Raw genomic sequence first — 7,745 nt, 5'->3', positions numbered from 1 at the left:
GGGTTGGTGTATTCCCGTGTGCAGGTGAAGAACCAGATAGTCGTACTCAAAAACACCCACTCCTTTTGGCGATACATGCAAGTGCACACAGGGTTGGGGAGGAAACCAGATGGAACCATTGATGCCGACTCTGAGTTCTGGATAACACACACAAAGGTACACTTTTCACTAAGGCTAGCTAGATGTGACTCAACTACATACTGTACATATGTTTCATATGCTAGGCTGGGTTGTGCTTATTTTGGTTAGCAGAGGTGCACTTTTAACTAAGGCTAGCTAGATGTGACTCAACTACATACTGTACTTATGTTTCATATGCTAGGCTGGGTTGTGCTTATTTTGGTCAGCGGCAACAAAATTTACTCAAAAAGTGAAGTTCAACTACAATTATGAATTATTTTTACATAATATAAATGCTTTATTCTTCTGCGCACTGTACTATTTTTAAATCTTGTTTGTTCTAATTTGAACCCACTATACAATCAGTGAATCAGATTATTTTGCACTCCTTTTTCACTTTTTCTTGGCTGCACATACAGGATGACTCATTTTAATAATATAGTAGATAGATTCTGAAGTGTGCTCTCATATCCTAACTAGTTTTACATTTTCACTATCTTGCAGAAGAAACCATACCTAAGGAAGTTGCAGTGGGGTCCTCCAGCAAACGAGGAGTTGCTTGATCAACTGTTCAGAGGTTGCACCATGGATGGAAGCACAACCTTTGTGCCTGGAGATGATTATGGTCAGACTCAAGGGCAAGATGCAGGGGCAGAAGAGGAGTTTCAAGGAATACCTACAAGTACAAGCAACAAGAGGAGCCAGAGGGGCAAGAGGTCATTAAGAACTTCAAGCACTTTGACTAGTCCATTGAAGAAGAGCAAGAGCCCAATGGTGAAAATTGTCAAGGGCATAGCCAATACCTACAAGGAGTCTGTCGCAGCCAACACTAAGCAAATGCAGAAACGTGCAAATGAGAAGGTTGCATTTTCTGTGAAGAGGTGTCAGGAGCTGGCATTTGAGTGCGGTGTTCAGCAAACAGTTGACTCTGTCTATGCTATGTCCAAGATGTTCGAAACGGAGTACCAAAGGGAGTTCTTTTGTGGCCAATTAACTCCTGAGCTTAGGTTGGGTTACTTCAAGAAATGGTGCAGAGACAACAATTTGGAGTAGTTGGGAAGTGTGTGTTAAGATGTTGAACCTATTTAAATTGTTGTATGTTGAACCTGTCATGTGTTTGTGAGGCGTTGAACTATTATTTGTGTTGAACCTATTTTATTTTATCTGCGGGCCGAATTAATTTCATTTGCTTACATTCCTTCAAGTTTTATGCTATGTGTTGACGATTTGGTACATGTGTTGAAGCAGGAAGAAGATCATGTCCCCATGACTGAGGAAGAAGAATATGATGGAGGTAGCACAAGTGAGGATGAGATCATATCCATGTGCCGCAACAATTTGGTGCAGTCCGAGAATTTAATCTTGAAGTTGGTTCCTATCTTGGGTATGTACTCTGATAACTACTTTGCGAAACTACCTAGGAGGGTCAGTGGATATTCTGGTTTGGATTGGGTGCAGGAGACACTAGCCCGAGATACCCAATGCTATAACATGTTTAGGGTTGAGAGACCTTTGTTTAATAGGCTACATAATACTTTGGTGCAATCATATGGCTTGAAGTCCACTACAAAAATGACATCTGTAGAGGCTCTAGCTATGTTTTTATGGATCGTTGGATCACCACAGTCAGTTAGACAGGCTGAGAACCGTTTCAGAAGGTCTATGGAGACAATAAGTAGGACATTTAATAGAGTTTTGGCATGCCTCCTCAGGTTAACACATGACATAATTGTACCTAAGGATCCAACATTTTCAGAGGTGCACCCAAACTTAGAAAATCCAGTATTCTGGCCACACTTCAATGACTGCATAGGAGCTATAGATGGGACACATGTGAATGTTGTGGTGGATAAGAGTAAGAGGGTTCCATACTTGAACAGGCACAATAAAACCAGTCAGAATGTGCTTGTTGTTTGTGATTTCGAAATGAAATTTACATTTGTGATGTCGGGATGGCCTGGTTCAGCACATGACATGAGAGTTTTCAAAGATGCCGTAACTACTCATCAAGACAAATTTCCACATCCACCACCAGGTTTGCGACTTGAACTGTCTTGCAATATTTTTTATCCAACTACACTAGTTCATCTAAGTCTCATTCTGTACCTTTCATAATATGTAGGGAAGTATTATGTGGTTGATGCGGGATACCCAAACCGGCCAGGCTACCTTTCACCATACAAATGTACAAGGTACCATGTGCAACAATGGCAAAATGGCCCGCCGCCACAAGGTATGAGAGAAACCTTCAACCATGCACATGCCAAAGTTAGGAATGTCGTTGAGCGATCCTTTGGAATGTTGAAGATGAAATTTAGGATTTTATTGAAGATGCCAAAATTTCCAGAGGACAAGCAAAGTAGAATTATTGTTGCCTGTATGGCTCTTCATAATTTCATTCGAGAGAGCAGAATTGCGGATAGGGAATTTGATGCTTGTGATGCAGATGAAAATTATAACCCAATGCCTAGTTCTTCTGCATCCGCATGGCCAGAAGACGAACCTCTTGTTGAAGATATCAACATGAATGCCTTCCGTGATGAGTTAGCTCATGCTTTGTTTTATGGAGTGTAATATTTTTTGAAGCTTCGATTGGCGACTTGTATGTTTAAGTTATGTTTAAGTGGGACATCTCATTTGTATGGACAATTTTTTTATCAAGTTTTGCATGCTTGATTTGTAAACATGGTTCGTTTATGTCAATTGTGAGCGAGAGGAGGCCACACAAGAGCCGGCCACATCAAATCCGGCAGAAAATAGGGTCTAAAGTAGCCAAATGATTGAGAAGGAGCATTTATTGTCAATCTAACCTTGCTATCCAAACACCACTTTGGTTAGAGTTAGTTCAAGATTAGTTTAGAGTTAGAATCTAACTCTAGCCTCTAACTTAGTTAGAGTATTCAAACAGGACCATAGTCATTTGTTGAAATAACTAGAAAGACAAGTATTTAGGAACGGAGGGAGTACGTACTAGGCAGCGAAGGCCCCATGCAAGCGCAGCTGCCAAAGCCAGCCTAGCACTCTCGCCAGTGCTACTGGCTAGGAGCGCACCAACACGACAAAATGTAGTACAAGACCGCAATGCACACACGCGTAGTTACTCGTGCATCATACGGGCCATAGACACCAGCCTAGCTAGTGCCTCGATAGAGGAGTAGTAGTACTCAAGCCGGCTAGGACGAAGATGGTTCGAGTCGGCTAGGCACCTACTCCACTTCATCAGACTACTAACCACTGCTACGGAAGAAAAGAAGAGAAGAAGACAAATGCATGCGCAGGCCACAGGCACGCACGTATGCGCTGCAGTCCGGCGCGCGCCACGACACGTCGCGGTCACGTACGTGCGCAACGGCGAGTGGCCACGACGCGGGCTGCCGCGAGGACAGCGAGCCGCGCGCGCGCGCGTGCGTACGGTGCCGGCCGGGCAGGGCAGGCCAAGCCAGCGGCGTCCGTCCGGTCCACACGCGGGCAGAGAGCGGTAAAACAACCGGAAGAGGGAAGGCCCATGCTCTCCTGTGCAGCTCCGGTAGCAGAGCAGGTTCCGTCTGGATTGGACCCAACTGCACCCATGAACGTACCGACGTCGACGTGCACCGTCGCCGATGGCACTACGTGGCCGCCGTGGCCGTCCGTCGCGCTGGCGGGTCGTACCGCCTGCGCCTGCGTGCTCCCCTGTCCTCCATCAAGGTATCCACCCGAGCTTTGACGTACTCACGTCTCACTCTCACCCACCGGCGCCAGCCAACCCTATCGCCGGTCGGACACTTGTTCCGGCCCGCGGCCCCGCCACATGCGATGTGATTGACTTTTAAAAAGAGAGAGAAGAGAAGGCGGTGAAATAGCACAGGCTCGCAAAAAATATCCCGAGTCTGGCGTGCACCGAGACGCTGGATGTTAAAGCTGGAAGCGTTTGATTACGTTTCGCGACCAAAGTTTAGCTGGTGTTAGGCCAACTCCACCGCGCGACCTTATCTTGTCCGGTTCCGTCCGTTTGGGATAAAAAGGACAAAAAAGGTGGCCCAGCGCGCGGGAGCAAACGGACTTTTGTCCGCTTTGTGTTCGCTTTCGACCCATCCCGGCCCAAACTTGTGCCGGTTTTAGAGTGAAAAGGATAGCGCGCGGACGGGCGGGACGCGCGCGCTTGTCCTCCCTTGGCCCACCTGTCGGTGGGAGAAACCAAAAACCCCCCGACGGCCATTTGGCGCCATTTCCCCCAAACCCTCCCACATCCCTCCCCCCTCTCTCCCCCGTCCATGGCCGACACCCCGCCGAGTTCCGGCGGCCTGGCCGTCGACCCGACCGCAAAGGTGAAAAAGAAGGCGCCAAGGAAGCCGTGGTCGGAGTACACGCCGGAGGAGATCGCCAAGTTGGACGCGGAATCGGCGAAGAGGAGGAAACGGAAAGCGGCCGTCAAGATGAATGCCGCCGCGGCCAAGTTCGCCGCCCAGCGCGAGGAGCTGGAGGCCGGGCGGCGCAAGGCCGCTGCCGACGAGAAGGAGGACCTCGTCAACAAAGCGCACGCCATCCTCATTCTTGGTATGGGCCGTCCGGCGGGGTTCCATGCAGCGGCCGTCGGCCCGGCGAGCACAGGCTCGTCGGCCGCCCGGCCTACGCACTGCCAGTCGCCGACGTCGCGCGCCGCGCCAATGTCGTCCGGCTTTCCTCCACCTAGGCACGACGGCCAGACCCGTTTCTCGGCGTTGCCGGACGTGGGCTTGTTCGCGCCGTCCACACCACGCCCCGCGACCGTCATCGACCTCAACGTGACGCCTGGGTCCAGCAGCGGCGGGCGGCCTTTCGTCGAGATGCAAAGAAAGCAGGCACGTGCACCGTTTACGGGCACCATGCCGGCCCCCCGCGTGTTGTTTGACGAAATGCCAACCTCAACGCCGACGGTGGACGACCCCTTCTACAACCAGTACATGGAGGGCGTGATCTTTCAGGGTGGGCATGACCGTGCCTACGACCCCGATGAGACCCAAAGTCAGGATGGCCGCGCCCAGTACGTGCCCGATGAAGAGGCCGACGACCGTGCTGACTACAACCATGGTGATTCGTGGCATGAAGACGATGACATCTATGTCAAAGGTGAAGATGAAGATGAAGCCAATGATGTTGATATTAGTGGCGCTCCATTGTTCATAGACGAGCTCACCCAAAGAGCGGAAGCACAAAAGAAGCGGTTAAGCATTCGCACCGGTTCATATACACAAGATGAGGACAAGTTGATTTGCCAATGTTGGATGGAGATTAGCCAAGATCCAAGGACCGGCGCGCAACAAAAGGGCATTGTTTTCTGGACGAGAGTCCACAAAACATTTCGTGAAAGGAAGATGTTTGAGCCCTACCAAATTACAAGCAACCGTGGCATCGGTTCGATTCAAAAAAGATGGTTGTTCATCCAACAAGAGTGCAACAAGTATTGTGCCGCATTTGAGAGCGTTGAAGCACGGCCCGTGAGTGGTCTCGGCGTTGGAGACATGGTATGCTCTTCTCTTTCTAGCCCTTGCTACGGCCATGAGACTTCGGCCGTGTATATGTTTGCATGTTCACTTGTTGTTGATCATGTGGTGTAGGCATTTCAATCTTTGGAGGCATTCAAGGCCCGACACAATGACAAGCCATTCACTCTTACGCATTGTTGGACGATCATCAACAATTGTCCTAAGTTCAAGGATCAATACCGTGAACTTCAAAGGAAGAGAGGCAAGAAGATGGCCAAGTTTGCCGGAGGTGGGGATGGCGAGGCGTTGAAGAGGCCGAGGGGCAAGACCAACTCAAAGGTGGACGACATACGTGACGCCTCATCCATGGCCTTGCATGAGACTTTGCATGGCATGATGTCACATAAGGATGTGAGGGACGAGAAGAAGCGGCAAAGCAAGGACGAGCAAATGAAGCAATATCTAGACCTCCAACGACAGAAGTTTGAGATGGAGGAGGCGGCCAAGAAGAGGAAGATAGACATGGAGGAGGCGGCCCGGCAAAGGCAGCTCGACATGAAAGAGACCGCCCGGCAAAGGCAGCTCGACATCGAGGCCGACAACGTCAAGGCCAGGCAGAGGCAGCTCGACATCGAGGCCACCAATGCCGCCACCAAAGCGAAGGAGGTGGCCCTTGCGATCATGAGCGTGGACTTGTCGAAGATGAGCGACAAGACGAAGGCCTGGTTCGAGGCCAAGCAGAAGAAGATGCTCGACGCCGAAGGCCTGAACTAGGTCGTCCGATCGGCGTGGCCGTTCTTTTTGGAGGCTGGCATGGGTGCCGCCCACCCGCTGGGCCGCTGGCGGTGTGCCGGCGAAAAAACATTCATTTTGGAGGCCGGCTGTGTTGCCGGCCGCTGGCTGTGTTGCCGGCGAGGACAACTATTCATTTTGGAGGCTGGCTGTGTTGCCGGCGATGGTCGTGTATGCCGCTGGCTTTATTGCCGGCGTGATGAACTCGGGTCATGAACTGAGGCTTGGCATTTGAAACGTTCCTTTTTTTAAAATAGACGCGGATAGGATGGGGGAAAAGGATGCGGCCGCGCGCTGGGCGCACGGCTACCACATCCCAGGACAGGCTCGGACACGACCCCAAATCTCTATCCAAAGGGACAAAAACCGGACAAAATGAACGTCCGTTTAGGGTCACGCGGTAGAGTTGGCCTTAGAGCTAGTGGTTAGTAGCTGGGTCTGGGTGGCACCCGCGGTTGATGGGTCTATCAATTCGTTGCAGAAGTTATTAGCGGACCAACAACAACAACAAGCGTGCTGCCGGATCGGGGACATCCATATGAATGTACCAGCACCAACGCCCTTGCCACCTTTCCTTCCTTCCACACGCTTTGCAGGCAGCATGCGTCGTGCACCCAATCCACTTAACCACCGGCTTCAATTCCAACTAGTATTCCTAACAGAAGTAGTGGTAATCAAGCGACCGAAATGCAGGAATATACTTCACACACACACACTACCAACCGAGGTTGACGTACATCTCTTCTCTTGGATTTCTCCCCTTCTACCCTAATGAAGACGAAAAAAGAAAGGCGAACTCGCCTTTCTCGCCCGACCGCGGAGCTCTCGCGTTGTCTCCGGCGGCTCGATCTCCTTCACACAATTGTCCGGAAATTCGCAGGAGCACGTAGGCACGGGATACGCAACTACCAGCTGTGCTTGGTCGCATGATAACTTCGTTTGATTCACTGCATAAATTTAAGTATGGACTTTCGGTACAAAAGATATACTAACAGACACAAAATTTAAAGTCCCAAGAAAAACAGGGTCGGACCATGTGACATATGTGATAAGCAATTCAAACTAATCCAAAAGAAAAACAGGGTCGGTGTCCCCCGCATCTACGTGCAACAGCTACGCCAGGGCTAGCATACGCCCCAGCCAGGCCTCGTAGCTATAGTAGCGACAATGCAGAACAATACTTGAAGTAGGATATCCCCGCGTTTTACATATCAGAGCCTTTCTGGATGACAACGCTTGTGTCGTCCCCCCCGCGGGCGACACGGGCGAAACCCTAGCCGCCACACCAACTCCCCCTCCCCAGATCTCCCCTTCCCCCGCCGCCGCCGGCAAGCGCCGCCGGGCAAAGCCCGCGCGGCGTCGGCGGTGGCGGGGCCTTCCTTCTTCTCG

This window comes from Triticum aestivum, chromosome 4A (assembly GCF_018294505.1).
Source record: "Triticum aestivum cultivar Chinese Spring chromosome 4A, IWGSC CS RefSeq v2.1, whole genome shotgun sequence".
Lineage (NCBI taxonomy): Eukaryota > Viridiplantae > Streptophyta > Magnoliopsida > Poales > Poaceae > Triticum > Triticum aestivum.
This window is presented reverse-complemented; position numbering follows the sequence as displayed.